This window comes from Pristiophorus japonicus, chromosome 14, assembly GCF_044704955.1.
Source record: "Pristiophorus japonicus isolate sPriJap1 chromosome 14, sPriJap1.hap1, whole genome shotgun sequence".
NCBI classification, from domain to species: domain Eukaryota; kingdom Metazoa; phylum Chordata; class Chondrichthyes; family Pristiophoridae; genus Pristiophorus; species Pristiophorus japonicus.
Genome location: NC_091990.1, coordinates 124,764,107 through 124,786,063, shown reverse-complemented (window position 1 = coordinate 124,786,063; position 21,957 = coordinate 124,764,107).

Genomic DNA, 21,957 nt, shown 5'->3' with positions numbered 1-21,957 from the left:
TAACATGATGAGGGGCCTAGATATAATGATTAGAAAGGGCATATTTCCCTTAGCAGAGGGGTCAACAATCAGGGGGCATAACTTTAAAGTAATTGGTAGAAGGTTTAGAGGTGAGTTGAGGGGAAATTTCTTCACGCAGAGAGTTGTGGGGATCTGGAACTCACTGCCTGAAAGTATGGTAATGGCAGAAACCATCACCACATTTAAAAAGTACTTGGATGTGCAACTGAGGTGTTGTAACCTGCAGGGTTATGGACCTAGAGCTGGAAAGTGGAATTAGGCTGGATAGCCTCTTGTTGGCCGGCACGGACATGATGGCCTGAAATGGACTCCTTCCAAGCTGTAATCTTCTATGATTCTATAATAACATATTGAATGAAGTGCTCAAATAGCTGGAGAAACACAGAGTATGAGTGGCTGCTCACAAGTGTGAGTTATTTCAAAACTCAGTGGAGTACTTAGGGCACAGAGTAGACAAAAATGGTTTACATCCAAATCCAAAGAAACGACAGTTGTCATTGGACCACAAATTGCCTAATTTTCTAATTACATATCGTAATAATACTCATACAACTACTGGTAGAACACCAGAAGAGTTGTTTCTCAAATGACAGCCATGAACCAGGTTCTCGTTGTTAAAGCCAAACTTGGCACAGTCAGTAGAAGAGAAACAATTAAGACAGAAAGAGAATCGTGATAGAGATAGAGTAAGAGAGAGAAGTGTGAAATTAAATCAGAAGGTAATTGAAGAACCATCACCATAAATGGTTAAAGTGGTTACCAGGAAGAATGGTGAAGATATGTGGACCTCGCACATATTTGGTCAATATGTTTGATCATGGACAGGTTAGGTTTGTTCACATTGATTATATTTTGCCTACAGATGTGGAAGGGGTTAGAAGTTGGAATGATTCGATTATTTCTGATGAATCAAATAGTCTTGTTACAAGTACAGTACCAGTAGCAAATCCTACATCAGATGTACTAGAAACAAGTCCAAAGGAAAGTCAGAATTTTAGTCTGAGTCCAGTCAGGCAGACAACCAGTCTGAAGTTGTAGAGAATTCAAATGTAGTTCAAGGGCAATCCTTGGGGACAAATTCTCCTCAGGATCAGCCTAGAATGAGTCTGAGTTCGACACCATGTTTGGAAGGTTCTGTTCGAGAGTGAAGGTATCCTTTTCGAAACAGAAAACCTGTGGTTAATTTTGATTTGTAAATATAGCAAAATAAGTCCATATATTTTGTTATGTATAACCATGCAAGTTATGTATGATGATTATTTGTTATAATTACTTCTTAATTAAGGAGGGAGAAGTGTAATATAGTTCCAGCTAGGGGACTACTGCTCCACCTAGTGGACTATTATGGTAATGCAACTAATGCTGTATAGAATAAAGAAGTCAGGTCACCTGACAAGTTCCTGTGTAATGGAGTCACCTTGGAGTCTGTGTGTTTGTAAGGTCGTTAGGAACATATCACAGTCATTCCCACCGGCTTCGGGCAGGAGACAAATCTCAACTATCACGATGAGGCCCGGGTGTTAAAATGGCCTCCAGTCTCCCGCCAACAAGTCTGTTGGGGAGTTTCCACTTACCTTGACCCCACCCTGCATCGAACCCGCCCCAGGTTAAAATTGGGGTTAAAAACAAAGCACCGTTCACTGAATTGAGTCGGATCCTACTGCAGATAGATTTCCGTTGCACTTATAGAGAAGAGTCCTGGATCTTGGGTATATCTCAGGAAGAATTCCTGCAGTAATTGAGCTTGCTAATTAAAAGGAGCTTCTTAGGGGGGAAAGAACTTAAAATCTGTTCAACGAACTAACCAGCAATATGGTGGAAATTACTTATCAAAAGCCTATCTGAGTCACTTTAAATGTGCTATAGCTCTTTGTTGCTCAAATCTATATGTACTTTATCTGAAGAACACTGACTGCAAATGAACAGTTTACAGAACACTGAGAAACTGGTGAACCCACAGGAAGACATAAGAAATAGGCCATTTGGTCCCTCGAGCATGCTCTGCCATTCAATAAAATCATGGCTGATCTGATCTTGGCCTCAACTTCACTTCCCTGCCCGCTCCCCATAACCCTTGACTCCCTTATCGCTCAAAAATCTGACTATCTCCACCTTCAATATATTCAATGACCCAGCCTCCACAGCTCTCTAGGGGTAGAGAATTCCAAAGATTCACGACCATCTGAGAGAAGAAATTCCTCCTCACTTCCGTCTTAAATGGGCCTGTTGGACAAAGCCTATAGGACTCTTCACAGCTCAGATAGAAGCCAAATTGCCTTCACATGTTCCAGTTCCAGATGGCAAGTTGTAAATACAATCCTGATGTGCATCCTGCAAAGACTTCTAGTAAAAAAACTGAACATGAAATTGCTGAAGTGCCACTCGCCTAATGACCCATCAGGTTTATACAGCTGAGGCATCAAATTTGCATGTGCTCAGTTGCCCCTAAGAACGAATACAGCCCCAGTACTTACACCCGCCAATTCAGTCCAGCATTGAGCCTGCTGGGTGTAATTTGCGAGTCACTATTATCACACTTACTGTCACTGGTATAGTGCAACTGCTGTGTAAAAGAAAGAAAGATTTGCATTCCTGTAACACCTTTCATGACCACTGGATGTCCCAAAGTGCTTTACAGCCAATGAAGTACTTTCTGAAGTGTAGTCACTGCTGTAATATAGGAAACACAGCAGCCAATTTGCCCACAGCAAGCTCCCACAAACAGCAATGTGATAATGACCAGATAATCTGCTTTTTTGTTATGTTAATTGAAGGATAAATATTGGCTAGGACACCAGGGATAAATTCCCTGATCTTCTTTGAAATAGTGGCATGGGATCTTTTACGTCCACCTGAGAGAGCAGACAAGGTCTCAGTTTAACGTCTCATCCAAAAGACAGCACTTTTGACAGTGCAGTGCTATACTGAGTGTCAGCCTAGATTTTGTTGTGCTCAAGTCCCTGGAGTGGGACTTTGAACCCATAACCTTCTGACTTAGAGGCAAGAGTACTACCCATTGAGCCACAGCTGACACGAAATAAAGTTGAGCATAAGTAGACTATACTGGCTTTAAACAGCCTTTACCAAATATGACTTAATACACTGGTGCCAGCCAGATATCAGCTGTCATAGATTGCTCGACTTGGAAGCAAGTTTGGCTTGGGGGGACAAAGAATAACCTGCGTATAGTTTCTGGTATCTCCAGAATTCATTTTAGGAAGTACAGGTCCAGGATTATCTGAAAATCCGCTCTAATTCTCGCAGTGCAACAACTGGACAACCCTATAGGGAACATCCAAAAGGCAACTACTGCCCTTGTCAAGTACATCAACAGCGAATTATGAGTTGTAAATCTCCTTTGACATTCCTTAGGCATCTCCACCATCTGCTGGAGACTTTAGAAACTTTTTACAAGCTAAAGTTCTTGGATCGATAAACACGCAGCACCGAAAAAAAGAGAAATGTTAATGTCCCAGGTTGAGATCTTCACTTTAGAGTTGAGAAGGGGCATGAGAGCCTCTTTTATAGAGTGGACCAAATCAAAGGGCAGAGAGAACGTCAGTGGGTAGGAACATAGGAACAGGACTGGGCGATTCCACCCCTCAAGCCAGTTCCGCCATTCAGTTAGATCATGGATAATCTGTACCTCCACTCCATTTACCTGCCTTAGCTCCATATCCCTTGATACTCTTTCCTAACAATGTGATTACCAACAGTACAGAAATACTAATTAATATTACAAAGTGGCAGTTAATGGGTTTAACACCATGTTTGGTCTCCCCAATATAGATAAAATAGCACCAGCAAATACAGTGTACTAGATTGGACCAAGTTCATATAAATTGCTGTCTCACATTGAAAAAGTGCACAAGACTCGGAATCATGATGTGGGAAGAAGCAACTTGATGCTCCATGGCCTCGCCCCCTTCCTATCTCTGTAACCTTCTCTTATCCTACAACCCTCGGCGCTCCTCCAATTCTGGCCTCATGCGCATCCCTGATTTCCTTCGATCCACAATTGGCAGCCATGCTGTGAGCTGTCTAGGCCCTAAAGCTTTGGAATTCCCTCCCTAAAATTCTTTGCCTCTCTACCGCTCTCTCCTCCTTCAAGTCACTATTTAAAATCTACTTCATTGACCAAGCTATTGGTCACCTGTCCTAATACCTCTTTAATAAAAATAGACAATGCTGGAAATACTCAGCAGGTCAGACAGCATCTGTGACAAGAGAAAAAGAGTTAACAGCCGCGATTTCGCCTACTGAGACAGGCCCAGTGCGGACAAGGTACGTGGCGGACTGCGACCCCGCTCCCGGCTCCATCTCGCTCTGTGAGAAGAACCTTTCATTGATGGGGCTTGTTAAGTCCGCCCTGCGAGGTTCCTGGCCAATTAAAAGGAAGTGGGGCCGATGATGTCACTTGATGGCACGTCATCAGCCTTAAAGGGATCTTGGCCACATTGATTTTGACAGTTGTGCTATCAGTGTTCTGGAGCATTGAGGTGCTGCAAACAATGACAATCATTGCACAGAGTTGCACGGCTGTACCCAGGCTCTCCCGTGACTCCCACCATATGCACACAGGGAGGTTCTTTTTCCTTCCAATGGGCGGAAGAGACCTCCCCAGGTTGCACATTGCACAGGAGGGCACAAACAGGGGTGCCTTCAGGTAGACCTGGCTGCAGTGGCGCAAACCTTTCAATGATCTCAGTAGATCTCGAAACGTCACTGCAAAGCCACATCCTGCTGTGCCACTCATCACATCCCCATCACTCTGCCTTCCCTACCTTACTCCTGCACATCCTTACTCACACCAATATACCTTGCACCTCCACCCATTTCTCTCTCTCTGTCTATATTATATCATCCCCATCTCACTAGCAACACCTTTCACTCACCCTCATCCTTCTCCAATCATACCAACTAACAACACACGAGGGTAGGCACTTGGGTCTTTTCGCCAATGTTAATGGCCATGAAATTCCGATGTCCCGGGTCCGTATGATGTTTCTACAGACCTGGGAAGGCATCGGAAAAGCCGGATTTCAGCACACAATGCGCATGCGCTGAAAACCGGCTTTTCCAATCTGTCAAGTTTCTGGCTTGACAGATCATCCACAGATCGGGAGCGAGGACACTTGCCGATATTTACAAATATCTTGCCCTGCAAATGTCCTTTAAAATCCTGCGCCTGAAAAAGCAAATGTATAGCCTACTTTTACAGGCGCAAGTGTTTAAAAATACACAGAAACATTTAAAAATAATGTTATAAAAACACATTTTATTTTTAAAAATTCTCCCCACTATGATAAGTTTATTTTAAGACATAATTAAAAAAACCTTTTAAAAAGTCGGGAAAATATATTTTTTATACGAACTTTAATTTAAATGAATGTTAAATATGTACTTTATTTTCTATTTTTTATTGTGTTTTTGGTGTTTGGGGGGGGGGGTTCTCATTCATAGTAATAGGAGTTCTGGACTTATGGAACTCCTATTACTATGAATGAGAATCTACACTTCACCTGATTGGCTGCTATCTCCAGCTCCCGGCCTGCGCACGTCCCCACGTGCACACGCTGCGACACGCAGTCCTCAGGCTTGGAAGTTTGAACAGGCGCAGCAGCAACAGGTAAGTGCGCATCTTTTTTCGTTTTTTCTGTCGTTTGCCCGCAGGAAGAGCTCAAACAGAATTTCAGGGCCATTGTAAAGTTTTTGTTGATGTATTGCCAAACATTGAAATCTTTATTTTCAACATTTTGCCTTCTTGGACAGATTTGTGTGCACCTTTGGAAGTGCCTTAGTGAGTTGTAGTGAATAGTGAGACATAATGGTATCCCCAGCAATGGTGATGAGTATGAAAGGAATGGCTTGGGCATTGTGGGGATGCTTTATGATGTTGGTGTGGGGTGGTGCCAACCTGGCACATCATGCGGCAGCTAGGGTGTACAGCACCAAGTGAAGTCAATCTGACCATGGTGAGGCCATCTCTGGCCTCCTGGTCAGCAATGTGGTCAGATGCTGATGCCCTGTGTCCTGTGCAGCTTCAGGTGATTGCAGAGAAGGTTGGTGATGGTGATGCTGATGTGTTTAGTGATGTTGGTGTTGTCATGTATCCTACATGGCTACTGTTGGTACTATTACAAGGTGTGCCACCAGAGGGCACAGCAGTGGGAGACTTGTAGGTTACCTGTACAGGTGTGCCTGGCCTAGTATAAAAGGCAGGCCACCAGGTGTGATCCTCACTCTGGAGTTAACTAATAAAGGACTACGGTCACTACAGTTCAAGTACAACACACTGTCTCATGGAATCGTTATTAGAGCATCTAAGGACACAATAGGTATTGGGGCTGCTCGTGGTGGTATTCTGAGGACCAAATTAAGATTTTATCAAGGGCACTGATGCTGCTGGAATAGATGGCAGCTGAAGTTGAGATGACAAAAGCGATCTGTCAGTGGTGAGAGAGGTTGTTCCAAGCCGGTGGGGAGGACGTGAAAGGGCAGGTGGTGCATTTCCTGCACTTGCATGGGAGGGTGCCATGAGAAAGGGAGTGGGTGTTGGGGATGATGAAAGATTGACCAGGATATCATGGATAGAGCAGTCCCTTTGGAATGCTGAAAGTGGAGGGGAGGGGAAGATGTATTTGGCCAATGTTTCCTTTAAGCTGCTCTGAAGCGCTCGCGCAGCCGGCTCACATTTTTTAAATAGGAAAAACTGTACATGCACGGTATTTTGAGTGGGCCACACAGCCCCTTAAAGGAGCCACGCGCCTACCCCTCACCACCCCCCCACCCTCCCCAACAAAAAAAGTAAAGGAAACATTAGTGATGGCATCACGCTGGAGGTGGAGGAAATGGCAGAGGATGGTCCATTGAATTGTGGGAGTCAGTGGGCTTATAGTAGGTCGAGGAAGGGAAGGAAAGAGTCCAAGATGGACCTTATTGATACACATTGGAAGAAAGGATGATGAAACTTTCCGGATCAGCGCGAGAGCAGGAAGAGGCACTGATAGTCATCCATGTCCCTGAGAGGGAGGGAACCTGAGTAGGGCTGGAACAAAGAATGTTCCACGTTTCCCACGCAATATCTCTTTTTGTGGCTCGGTGTGAAACCTTGTCTGATAATCGCTCCTCTGAAACGCCTTGGAATGTTTTACTACGTTAAAGGCACTATATAAATGTAAGTTGTTGGTGTTGTACTTGCCATGGTTGATGGAAAACCATCTGGAAAAGAACAGCTGGTAGTGGGGGTGATAGAAGATTCCCCCCCTCCCATGTTGGGAAATAGCGACACAGTATTACAAATGTTAATGTGCCTGAAATCTCACTCCCCATGGGGGCGTACAAGGTGTGAACACGCCCGTGGGGTCCCTAAAAGTTCCGGGTTAAGGTATGCGAAGCGTATGCGCCTAAACCCAGCACTTGCGATCTTTTGACAGATTTGCACGCATCCGAAACTCAACGGCCTCCACGGGCAGAGAATTACCCAACTTCTGCCCAGCGAATTTCCTTCAAATTCTTATGGCTGATAAAAGCAGACATAACCCCTAGCTTTTATCAGCATAAGACTTTTTAAAGTGCAGAAAAATACATTTAAAAAAATAATTTAAACCGTTTAAAATATGTACATTTATTTTTCAAAAAAATAAATTTTTGTTTTAAATAATTCATTAAATTAAATTTTTATTAATTTGAAATATGTGATTTTTTGTTGTTGTTATTTTCAGTGTTTCTGTGTTTTTGGGGAATTCCCATTCATAGTTATGGCAGATCCATGCATACCGAATTACTATAAGTATGAATGGGGATCCCCTACTCTGATAGGTTGGGCCGGCCCATGTGATCCCATTGATGCGTACGGAATTTACCCTCCTGGGATACGTGTGCCCTTATGAAGACCTTCACAGAGAGCCCTAGGACCCCAAGTTTCTGAACCTCTGGGACCACCGTAGAAAATTCGTAGAAATTTTTGTAGTAGGAGGCATCTGCCTGCGGGAAGCCTCCGACTGCAATTTCGGGGCCAATATCTCACCTAGCAACTACACACCTTGTCAAATCACCTTGTACTAGCTACTGACCTTGTCCAGAATTAGCAAAGATAAGATTGGTGGACACTGCCATAGAAATTGGCACGCATATCTGTGATTAAATTCTTGGTACCACAAACCACCAGAACACTGAGAGAAAGGAACATCACACGGTATTTGTTTATTGAGTCTAAATCTCTGAAAAGAGAACATGTCAGACTAATGGATAAAAGTAGCACATCACGGAAATCCTGAAAGATATTGGCCCAGAAATTCCTGTTTCTTCTTCCCGTGGACGTTCGACTAAAAGTAAGAGAAAAGATGCGCACTTACCTTTAGGTCAAATGTCCGCCCGAGATCCCGGATTTGAGGCTTCCTCTTCTTGCGCAACGGAGCGCATTCACGTTGGGACGTCCACAGGAGTCACTTGGGCCTAGACACCCAATCACGGGTAAGTATTTTCTCATTCATAATAACAGGAGTTTCGTAAATCTGAAACTCCTATTACTATGAATGTGAAACACCCCCAACCACCCAAACACTACATAAAACATTAAAAAAACAACTCACATAAATACACTAATAGAAATTAAAGTTGCTAGAAATGCTTTTTAAAGAAAAAAATTTGCCGATTTTTTAAAAAAGTTTTAATTATGGTTAAAAATAAATGTAACATATTGGGCAGGGTTTTTAAAAATAATATTTGTTTTTTTACTTTAATTTATTTATATTTTTGTATGTTTTTAAACTCTTACACCTGTAAAAGTAGGCTATGCGCCTGCTTTTATCAGGCGCAAGAGTTTTGAGGACATTTGCTGGGCAAGATATGCGTAAATCCCGCAATCTTGCCCGTGCAAATGTCCTCACTCCCGAGATACGGAGGATCTGTCAAGCCAGAAACTTGACAGATCAGAAAAGCCGGTTTTCAGCGCATGCGCATTACGAGCTGAAAACCGGATTTTCAGATGCCTTCCCGGGTCCTTAGACACTCCATATGGACTCGGGAGGCAGGAATTTCTGGCCCATTCTTTCTGAGATCTAAGCAAGCAAGACCCTCAACTCCTATTGTGAACTCAAATAACTTTAAATAAGCCACCAGTTACACTCCGTGCCATGAAAACGGCAAACACTTCAGCCCGCAATTTGCAGTCAACAGCAAAGCGAAGGCATTTGCCACTGGCCCTGAAATACACTCCGCACACGGATCTCGCGAGCCCTGTGTTGAGAACTTTGGATTTTCCGAACTTCAACTCAATTCAGCGGTGGTATAGTGGGGATTACCCAGTGCGAAGTGCTGTGACAGCTGCAAGCTGTCTAAGCAGCCAATCAAAAGGCAGTATTCTCACAGACAGGGATCAAGGAAGTGAGTAAGCCCTCAAAATTCTCACATTTTAAAAATGTTAGAGAGAGCAAAAGAAAGATGGAGCAAAAGGAAAAACAGAAATAAAAATGGACAAACATTTTTTTAAATTGTTAACATTTTTTGAAAAGTTTCTTAAAAATTTTAATTTTTATTAAAATGGACTCATTTCACACTGCACAAAATTAAAATCAGTTTTCCAGGCCCTTAACATTTATTTAGTAGTAATAACTGTCAAAAAGCCCAGTTACATCCAATCCCTTCGGGTCTAACTTTTAGTGGGGAACTTAATAGGGTAATTACTGCGGAAAAGCCGATGATTTGGCTGATTACACAGATTGCCGGCTCTGTGGGTAGGGGAGGAAGCACAGCACAGCCTGTGGAGGAGCTGTCAATGACAGACCGCAACGCCGGGATTTCCACATGCGCCAAATCCCAAAATTCCGGTCAGTTTCAAAGACCGAATGATGGCGAACACTGCCAGCTTGCCGTCATCCCGACCGCAAATTCCAGGCCATTAAAGGCAACTTTTTTTCGAGAATGGAATCAAATTCTGCATTGAGATGGTTGAACTCTGTAAGCACAAATTGGATTGAATCACAACACACCATTCATGAGTGAATGGAGAAGAACAGATCCTAAATACTCAAGCACGCAGTAGATTTTGTCTACCAGCAGATGGTGCTAATTTGGAAGCTGCTGTATTACTGATTCTTGCTTAAAGTAGGAGGTGGCGAGGCAAATTTTCCAGGGACAGTGCCTGTAATTTTCCAATTTGGGCAGAGGGTTCCACACCTCGACCAGTGCGTGCTCGGAAAAAGAGCTCCGATATCCTTGTCGCCGCAGAACAGTGACCAATATTTAAATACGCCTTTAATGTAAAAAGCAATCCAAGATACTGTACAGGAGATAGATTGAAGGTGATCTCGCAGGAGGTTGTAGAGAAGATGCGGGACATGACCAAAGCCACAGTCAATGTGTTAGGGTTTGAGGAAGATTTTAAAGGTAGGGAGAGAGTTGTTAGAAAGAGAATTGCAGAATACAGGAGCATGGTAGCTGAAAGATCTTCCATTAACATTGTAACTGGAGAGGAAGCAAGCACACAGTAAACCCGAATTGGAAGAGTAAAGGGTGCTGGTTGGGAAATGGACAAAATGTAAGCAAATTCCAGACAAACGAAATGGAGATTTTGTGCTATAATCAAGCATGTGTTTTCTAAAATAACATTGCCACAGTAAGATAGATATTGCTTGTTTTAAAATGATAGGAACATGATGGCATATAATACACTATTATTCTGCTGATAAGGTGAAGCTGTTAAAGGTGACTTGTCACTTTAAGGTGATAAATTAACATATCTGAGGTCAATGAAAGAGTTTAATTGCCTTGCTTTTCTTTTTCTTTTTAGATATATTTTCGATAAATTGAAGCACTGTCTGAAATGTGACGGACCCCTCCCCCTCTAAACATCTATGTAGAATAGATAGGTGGGTGTGCAATGGTCATCGTATATTAATAAAAGCATGTATGATCTTAACTGCATTATTCTATGAATTAACTGAAAAGGATAAACTTGAGTTAAATTTTACTACATAGCGGTGGCATGATATATAAAAAGACTGCAGAAACTGAGAGGTTTGAAACAACATGATGTGTATATGCTGTGGATATGAATATACATCACAAACCAGTCACTAAATAAAATATCAGTGCCATATTTCTCAGAGGCACCCACCTTGAGTGAGTTCAATTGATCACTAACCTGTATTCTATTTCCTGTATCCAATTTTAATCTGTCTTTGAAAGATGTTCAGGCACTGTCACTAGTTATTTATGGAGGGATGCATACGTTGGGACCAAGAACCTGGCAAGAATATTCATCGCGGACTCTGGAAAAGCCCTTAAACTCTTCATTTTAACTCCTCATCAAGAAACAATTTGGGATTTACCACCCCATCTATGACAAGGAATTAACGATGCCTAAATTTATCTCGCCAAACTATATTACATCAACCAGTTTGGACTACGTTAGCATTTACACCACCAACCTCCCTTCAAAATCCACACAAGCTATTACGTTTTTGATTATTAAATTATCTTAATTATTAAAGAAATCAGACAACAAAGTTATGAACTAACAGTTATTTTATTAACCTTAATAGTTAACAATGCCTTGATGCTGGGGATGTTAGCCTGAGTGAGAACACTGACGTTGGTGCGTCAATCCTCCCAGCTGATTTACAGGATTTTGCGGAGGCAGTGTTGGTGGTACTTCTCCAGCGCTTTGAGGTGTCTACTGTATATGTCTATCTGAGCCATATAGGAGGGTGTGTCTCAGACTGCCCTGTAGACCATAAGCTTGGTGCCAGATTTGAGGTCCTGGTCTTCAAACACTCTCTTCCTCAGGGGACCGAAGGCTGTGCTGGCACACTGGAGGCGGTGTCGGACCTTGTAGTCGATGTCTGCCCTTGCTGATAGTAGGTTCCTAAGGTATGGAAAATGGTCAACGTTGTCCAAGGCCGCGCCGTGAATTTTTATGACCAGCATCGAAGCACTGATCACACTCGACCAACTCCGTTGGGCGGGTCACATCGCCCGCATGCCTGACACGAGACTCCCAAAGAAGCGCTCTACTCGGAACTCCTACACGGCAAGCAAGCCCAAGGTGGGCAGAGGAAACATTTCAAGGACGCCCTCAAAGCCTCCTTGATAAAACATCCCCCCAGGCGCCTGGGAATCCCTGGCCCAAGACATCCCTAAGTGGAGGAAGAGCATCTGGGAGGGCGCTGAGCACCTCGAGTCTTGTTGTCGAGAGCATGCAGAAACCAAGCGCAGGCAGTGGAAGGAGTGTACGGCAAACCAGACTCCCCACCCAACCTTTCCTTCAACGACTCACTGTCCCACCTGTGACAGAGACTGTAATTCCCATATTGGACTGTACAGTCACCTGAGAACTCACTTTTAGAGTGGAAGCAAGTCTTTCTTGATTTCGAGTGACTGCCTATGATGGTGATGAATAGTTAACAGCAGTTACACTTAAATATTGAGTATGCAAATAATTATTAGAAGGAGTTAATTCACAAAATAAATGAGGTTACAGAGGAAGTTCAATTGTTTTATCGTAATTCTGTATTAACTGCTTACTGATTAAAATTTACCGTTGGTTTTAATCCTAAAATTAGAGCTAAGTCTGATACGTCCTTACTATACAGTAAAAATGCACACAAGGCCCATGCTTGGGAGAAGGTTAGTCTGTGACCTGTCCTTTATTCCTTAGCACTCAAGTGATGAAGGTGGGTGGAGCTTCCCCTTTTATACCTGAAGGTCCAGGTTAGGAGTGTCTCCCACCTAGTGGTCATTGTTCTCACGGTGTACAACTTAGGTCAGATTATATATGGGTTACAATGCTGGTTGAATACATGACATCACCTCCCCCCCAAAATCTTATTGGGATCACAGGTTGAGTCTCTCTGGTGGTTTACGCTCTCTTGTAGAGCGTTTGAGTTGGGGCTCCGGTTGTTGGGCGCTGGCCTGAGTGTCTGCTGTTTGCGGTGCCTCAGGCCTGTTCGGACTGCCCACAGTGATTGGGCTCTCCTCCCTTTGGTTCCGGTGTGCGGTCACCTGTGGTGGAGTGAACTCTACATCGTGTTCTTCCTCTGCTTCTTCTATGGGGTTGCTGAACCTCCTTTTTGTTTGATCCACGTGTTTGCGGCAGATATGTCCATTGGTAAGTTTAACTACCAGAATCCTATTTCTCTCTTTGGCATTCACAGTGCCTGCGAGCCATTTGGGCCCTGCAGCATAGTTGAGGACAAAAACAGGATCATTTACATCAATACATCGCGCCTTCGCATTCCTGTCATGGTAGTCATATTGTGGCTGGCGCCTGCTCTCGACAATTTATTTCATGGTGGGGTGTATAAGGGATAGCCGGGTTTTGAGCATCCTTTTCATTAGCAGCTCTGCGGGTGGAACCCCTGTGAGCGAGTGTGGTCGGGATCTATAGGCCAACAGGAGGCGTGATAAGCGCCTTTGTAGGGAACCCCCTTGTATTCTGAGTATCCCCTGTTTGATTATCTGCACTGCTCGTTCTGCCTGGCCATTTGAGGCCGGTTTGAACGGTGCCGTTCTGACATGGTTAATTCCATTGCCTGCCATGAAGTCCTGGAATTCAGTGCTTGTGAAGCACGGGCCATTGTCGCTGACCAAGACGTCCGTTAGACCGTGGGCGGCGAACATTGCCCGTAGACTTTTTACCGTGGCAGAGGATGTGCTTGAATTTAAAATGTCACACTCGATCCATTTGGAGTAGGCGTCTACGACAACAAAAAACATTTTTCCCATGAAAGGACCTGCGTAGTCCACATGGATGCGTGACCAAGGCTTGGCGGGCCATGGCCAGGGGCTAAGGAGGGCTTCCCTGGGCGCATTGCCCAGCTGGGCACACGTGTTGCACCTGCGAACACAAAGTTCCAGATCTGCATCTATCCCTGGCCATCAAACGTGTGAGCTGTTAATTGCCTTCATCGTGACAATGCCCGGGTGCTCATTGTGGAGTTCTCTGATGAACACCTCTCTGCCCATCTGGGGCATGACTATGCGGTTTCCCCACAGTAGGCAATCGGCCTGAATCGAGAGTTCATCTCTGCGTCTGTGAAATGGTTTAAATTCCTCAGGGCATGCCCTGTACGTGGCTGCCCAGTCCCCATTCAGGACACATTTCTTGACTAGAGACAATAGCGGGTCTCTATTTGTCCAGACTTTAATCTGACGGGCTGTCACGGGTGAGCCTTCACTTCCGAAAGCTTCAACAGCCATGACCATCTCAGCAGCATGCTCGGTAGCCCCCTCAGTGGTGGCTAGTGGGAGCCTGTTGAGTGCATCGGCGCAGTTTTCAGTGCCCGGTCTGTGCCGAATTGATAGTCATAGGCGGCTAACGTGAGTGCCCACCTCTGTATGCGGGCTGATGCGTTTGCATTTATGGCCTTGTTGTCGGCCAAAAGGGACGTTAGGGGTTTGTGATCCCTAGGGATCTGTCTCCAGCTCAAATTTCCTGCCAAACAGGTACTAGTGCATTTTCTTTACCGCATATACACATGCGAGCGCCTCCTTTTCTGCCTGGGACAGACTCCTGGAGGCATAAGCTACTGGCTGTAACTGACCCTTGACATTGACATGCTGCAACACACACCCAACACCATAGGACGATGCATCGCACGTTAACACAAGTTTCTTACATGGATCGTATACTGTTAACAGTATGTTGGAACATAACAAATTGCGTGCTCTATTAAAAGCCCTTTCCTGGCTGTCCCCCCAGACCCATTCACGACCTTTGCGTAGGAGCATGTGTAGCGGCTCTAGCAGCGTGCTCAATTTGGGAAGAAAGTTACCAAAATAGTTCAGGAGCCCCAGGAACGAACGCAGCTCCGTCGTGTTACGGGGTCTGGGTGCTCTCTGGATCGCTTCCGTCTTGGACGCAGTAGGGCTGATCCCGTCTGCTGCTTCCCTCATCCCCAGGAATTCTACCTCTGGAGCTAGGAAGACGCACGTCGCCTTTTTCAGTTGCAGCCCTACCCGGTCCAGTCTGCGTAGCACCTCCTCCAGGTTGTGGAGGTGTTCTTCAGTATCATAACCCGTGATGAGGATGTCGTCCTGAAAAACCACTGTCCCTGGACTCGACTTGAGGAGGCTTTCCATATTTCGTTGGAAGATCGCGGCGACCGAGCGAATCCCGAACGGACATCTGTTGTACTCAAACAGCCCCTTGTGTGTCGTGATGGTGGTCAGCTTCTTCGACTCACTCGCCAGCTCCTGGGTCATGTAAGCTGAGGTCAGGTCCAATTTTGAAAAAAGTTTGCCACCGGGTAGCGTCGCAAAGAGGTCCTCGGCTCTCGGTAGCGGGTACTGGTCTTGGAGTGACACCCGATTGACGGTGGCCTTGTAATCACCACATATCCTGACCGACCCATCCGCCTTGAACACCGGCACGATCGGGCTCGCCCAGTCACTGAATTCGACTGGCGAGATGATGCCTTCCCTCAGCAGGCGGTCCAATTCGCCTTCTATCTTTTCCCGTATCATGTACGGCACCACTCTGGCCTTGTGGTGTACTGGCCTGGCGTCCAGGGTTATGTGAATTACTACCTTGGCCCCCATGAAAGTGCCGATGCCGGGTTGAAATAATGAGTCAAATTTGTCCAGGATCTGTGAGCATGATACTCGCTCCACAGAGGAAATTGCATTGACATCGCCCCATTTCCAGTTCATGACAGCAAGCCAACTCATCCCCAGTAGTGCAGGACCGTCCCCTGGGACAATCCAGAGTGGCAGCCTGTTCTCCGAATCTTTGTGGGTCACGACTACCGTGGCGCTGCCTAGCACCGGAATGATCTGCTTTGTGTAAGTCTGTAGCTGTGCGTCAATCGGCGATAATTTTGGCCTCCTGACCTTGGACGCACACAACTTTTCGAACTGTTTGATACCCATCAGGGACTGGCTGGCCCCCGTGTCTAGCTCAATTGATACTGGGATGCCATTGAGGAGCCCTTTAATCATTATCGGTGGCATCCTGGTGTATGAACTGTATACGTGCTCCACATGAACTCGCTGAACTTCAGCTTCCAGCGATTTCCCCCAGCGTTCATTTCTGCAATTTCTGCAGGTATTTTGCTCATCTCTGCAAACTCCAGCTGAGTGTGTGCCTCCACGCCTCCAGCATGAGCTACTGTTGGAAACAAAAGGGCCCTTGCCAGTCGATTGTCCCTGACTGCCCCTGTGACTGTCCTTGAGTGCGCCATTAACAGGTGTTGATGGCCCTATTACTGGCCGCATTGTCCCTTGCAATGGCGTGAATCGCCGTTCAACTTGCCATTGTCTCTGTCGAACTCCCCCTATGGGTTCGACTACATGTTGGGGCATGCCCGACTGCCCTTGTCTGCCTGGAAAACTGTGTGCTGCTTTAACAATGTTGAATCTCTGTCGCAACCATTCCTTAACACAGTACCTCTCGTCTGTTCTGCTAGTGGCCATACTCGCGTGGTTTAAATCCCAGTTTCTCGTCGCCATTGATACGTCCTTACTATACAGTATAAATGCACATGAGGCCCATGCTTGAGAGAAGGTCAGTCTGTGACCTGTCCTTTATTCCTTAGCACTCAAGTGATGAAGGTGGGTGGAGCTTCCCCTTTTATACCTGAAGGTCCAGGTTAGGAGTGTCTCCCACCTCGTGGTCATTGTTCTCACAGTGTACAACTTAGGTCAGATTATACATGGGTTACAATGCTGGTTGAATACATGACAAAGACGTTCAGGGGTGATGTCAGGAAGCACTTCTTCACACAAAGAGCAGTGGAAATCTGGAACTCTCTTCCTTCAAAAAGCTGTCGAACCTGGGAGTCAATTGAAAATTTCAAAACTGAGATAGATAGATTTTTTTTTCGGCCAAGCTATTAAGGGTTCTGGAACTGAAGCAGATAAATGAAGTTAAGATACAGATCAGCCTTGATCTGATTGAATGGCGGAACAGGTTCGAAGCGGCTGAATGGCCTACTCCTGTTCCTGTGGGCATAATATGCAAGTGGGCAGAACAATGAGAGATTAAATTTAGTGCTTTTTATTTGTTCATGGGATTTGGGCATCATAGAAACATAGAAAATAGGTGCAGGAGTAGACCATTCGGCCCTTCGAGCCTGCACCACCATTCAATATCATCATGGCTGATCATTCACCTCAGTACCCCATTCCTGCTTTCTCTCCATACCTCTTGATCACTTTAGCCGTAAGGGCCACATCTAACTCCCTTTTGAATATATCTAACGAACTGGCCTCAACAACTTTCTGTGCTAGAGAATTCCACAGGTTCACAATTTTCTGAGTGAAGAAGTTTTTCCTCATCTCGGTCCTAGATGGCTTACCCCTTATCCTTAGATTGTGACCCCTGGTTCTGAACTTCCCTAACATCGGGAACATTCTTCCTGCATCTAAACTGTCCAATCCCGTCAGAATTTTATATGTTTCTATGAGATCCCCTCTCATTCTTCTAAATTCCAGTGAATATAAGCCTAGTCGATCCAGTCTTTCTTCATATGTCAGTCCTGCCATCCCTGGAATCGGTCTGGTGAACCTTCGCTGCACTCCCTCAATAGCAAGAATGTCCTTCCTCAGATTAGGAGATCAAAACTGTACACAATATTCAAAGTGTGGCCTCACCAAGGCCCTGTACAACTGTAGTAAGTCCCCCATGCTCCTATACTCAAATCCTCTCACTATGAAGGCCAACATGCCATTTGCCTTCTTCACCACCTGCTGTAACTGAATGCCAACTTTCAATGACTGATGTACCATGACACCCAGGTCTCGTTGCATCTCCCCTTTTCCTAATCTGTCACCATTCAGATAATATTCTGCCTTCCTGTTTTTGCCACCAAAGTGGATAACCTCACATTTATCTACATTATACTGCATCTGCCATGCATTTGCCCACCCACCCAACCTGTCCATGTCACCCTGCAGCCTCTTAGCATTCTCCTCACAGCTCATCTTGCCACCCAGCTTAGTGTCATCTGCAAACTTGGAGATATTACATTCAATTCCTTTGTCTAAATCATTAATATATATTGTAAATAGCTGGGGTCCCAGCACTGAACCTTGCAGTACCCCACTAGTCACTGCCTGCCATTCTGAAAAGGACCCATTTATTTCTACTCTTTGCTTCCTGTCTGCCAACCAGTTCTCTATCCATGTCAATACATTACCCCCAATACCATGTGCTTTAATTTTGCATACTAATCTCTTGTGGGAACTTGTCAAAAGCCTTTTGAAAGTCCAAATACACCACATCCACTGGTTCTCCCTGTAAGGGGGGGGAGGCGGTGGTGTGCGGTGTGGGTCTCTATGAGGGGGTCAGGTTCCCTTCTGACCAACTTGAGCGGTTTTGAATCGCTCCCCATCCCTTGGGTTCTGTATTCTGGATTTATTTGGGGGGTGTGACAGAAGTGCAGAGGACGCTGGTTTGATGCAAAGAACTTTGGTTTTATTACAGTCAGGCTTATTACTCTAGTAAGAAAATACACGGCCAAACTTACAATCACTCTAATAAAGAACAATACAAGGAAAGGTACAAGGTCAAACTTATAATCACTCTAATAAAGTACCATACACTACACATTCAAAGGGGGTTGCAGTAAAATTATACCTCCCACCTCCCAATACCTAATTCTAGCTAGGTTAGACTCCAGGGCAGGCAGGGACTTATGCTTACCAATCCTTTTGATAGTTAATGGTAGATGGTAATGTTCTTCCTTCCTTCAGGACTTCAAGACTTCGAGGCTGGAGAGTCTCTCCTCTCTCTCTCCTCTCTCTCTCCTCTCTCCTATCTCCTCCCTCTCTTCTCTCTCTAACATCTGTTGAAAACAGTGGCCAGTTATACGATTTCAGTGTTCTAATCTTGCCGCCCAATCTGTTCACAATCTTTTGTATAATTTTAGCAGGCTTGGTTCTTCTTCGTAATATTTTGTCGGGCTCGTTAAAGTTGATATGTCTTGGTTGGGTTGATGTTCAAAAAACTGTTTCCTGATGGAAATATTAGTCTGGTAATTGCAACGTCCTTTTGTGCTTAGTCTTTCGCATACAGGCTGGATTGGGCCTCTTTGTGATGTATATGCTGAAATGGTTTGTCCAGACCCATGTTGATGGGGAGCCACCTCTGATGGTAATGTCTCTTGTGGAGGAAGATTTCCAAATACTCATTCTTCCAGACAGGTTACCTTAGTCCTCACAACCAGTCAGTTCCAATAATCAAGTGGGCTTCTTTTGTTCCCTAGGTCCGCCCACAGGCTTGAATTTGTCTTGTAAAAGTTCATAATTCTATTAAAGTTCGTCGTTTCTTCGATAAGTACTTTAGAGTTCCAAACTTTTTGGTAGATAGTCCCAAATTAAATTTCCTTTCGAATGAGCCCAAACACAGGGGGGGGGGGGGGGTTCTGGTGAATTTTGCTCTCTGCATCCCTTATCCACTCTACTAGTTACATCCTCAAAAAATTCTAGAAAATTTGTCAAGCATGATTTCCCTTTCATAAATCCACGCTGACTTGGACCGTCACTGCTTTCCAAATGTGCTGCTATTACATCTTTAATAATTTATTACAACATTTTCCCCACTACCGATGTCAGGCTAACCGGTCTATAATTCCCTGTTTTCTCTCTCCTTCCTTTTTTATAAAGTGGGGTTACATTAGCTACCCTCCAATCCATAGGAACTGATCCAGAGTCTATAGAATATTGGAAAATGACCAGCAATGCATCCACTATTTCTAGGGCCATTTCCTAAGTACTCTGGGATGCAGACTATCAGGCCCTGGGGATTTATCGGCCTTCAATCCCATCAATTTCCCGAACACAATTTCCTGACAATAAGGATTTCCTTCAGTTCCTCCTTCTCGCTAGACCCTCGGTCCCCTAGTATTTCCGGAAGGTTATTTGTGTCTTCCTTCGTGAAGACAGAACCAAAGTATTTGTTCAATTGGTCTGGCATTTATTTGTTCCCCATTATAAATTCACCTGATTCTGGCTGCAAGGGACCAACATTTGTCTTCACTAATCTTTTTCTCTTCGCATATCTATAGAACCTTTTGCAGTCAGTTTTTATATTCCCTGCAAGCTTCCTCTCATACTCTATTTTCCCCCTCCAAATTAAACCCTTTGTCCTCCTCTGCTGAATTCTAAATTTCTCCCAGTCCTCAGGTTTGCTGCTTTTTCTTGCCAATTTATAAGCCTCTTCCTTGGATTTAACACTATCTCTAATTTCTCTTGTTAGTCACGGTTGAGCCACTTTCCCCGTTTTCTTTTTACACCAATCAGAGATGTACAATTGTTGAAGTTTGTCCATGTGATCTTTAAATGTCTGCCATTGCCTATCCACCACCAACTCTTTAAGTATCATTCGCCAGTCTATCCTAGCCAATTCACGTCTCATACCATCAAAGTTACCTTTTTTTAAGTTCAGGACCTTAGTCTCTGAATTAATTGTGTCACTCTCCATCTTAATAAAGAATTCTACCATATTATGGTCACTCTTCCCCAAGGGGCCTCGCACAACAAGATTGCTAATTAATCCTCTCTCATTACACAAGATCCAGTCTAGGATGGCCAGCTCTCTAGTTGGTTCCTCGACATATTGGTCTAGAAAACCATCCCTTATACACTCCAGGAAATCCTCCTCCACTGTATTGCTACCAGTTTGGTTAGCCCAATCTATATGTAGATTAAAGTCACGCATGATAACTGCTGTACGTTTATTGCACACATCCCTCATTTCCTGTTTGGTGCCATCCCCAACCTCACTACTACTGTTTGGTGGTCTGTACACAACTCCCACTAGCGTTTTCTGCCCTTTGGTGTTCCGCAGCTCTACCCATACAGATTCCACATCATCCAAGCTCATGTCCTTCCTTACTATTGCGTTAATCTCCTTTTTAACCAGCAACGTTACCCCACTTCCTTTTCATTTCTGTCTATCCTTCCTGAATATTGAATACCCCTGGATGTTGAGATCCCGGCCTTGGTCACCCTGGAGCCATGTCTCTGTAATCCCAATTACATCATATCCGTTAACAGCTATCTGCGCAGTTAATTCATCCACCTTATTAAGAATGCTCCCCGCATTGAGAAATAGAGCTTTCAGACTTATTTTTTTTATCACTCTTTGTCCTTTTAGAATTATGTAATGAGGCCCTTTTTGATTTTTGCCTTTGATTTCTCTGCCCTCCACTTTTCCTTATCTCCTTTCTACCTTTTGCTTCTGCCCCCATTTTACTTTCCTCTGTCTCCCTGCATAGATATCTATCCCCCTGCCATATTAGTTTAAACCCTCCCCAGCAGCACTAGCAAACACTCCCCCTAGGACATTGATTCCAGTCTTGCCCAGGTGCAGACCGTCCGTTTTGTACTGGTCCCACCTCCCCCAGAACCAGTTTCAAATATCCCAGGAATTTGAATCCCTCCCTCTTGCACCATTCCTCAAGCCACGTATTCATCTTAGCTATCCTGCCATTCCTACTCTGACGAGCACGTGGCATTGATAGCAATCTTGAGATTGCTACCTTTGAGGCCCTATTTTTTAATTTAACTCCTAGCTTCCTAAATTCAGCTTGTAGGACCTCAGCCCATTTTTTTACCTTTATCGTTGATACCTATATGCACCATGACAACTAGCTGTTCACCCTTCCCCTTCAGAATGCCCTGCAGCCGCTCCGAGACATCCTTGACCCTTGCACCAAGAAGGCAACATACCATCCTGGAGTCTCGATTGCGGCCACAGAAATGCCTATCTATTCCCCTTACCATAGAATCCCCTACCACTATAGCTCTCCCACTCTTTTTCCTACCCTGCTGTGCAGCAGAGCTACCCATGGTGCCATGAACTTGGCTGCTGCTGCCTTCCCCTGATGAGCCATCTCCCCCAACAGTATCCTACTCCTGCTCTACCTGATGGTCACCCATTCCCTATCTGCCTTTGTAACCTTTACCTGTGGTGTGACCAACTCACTAAAC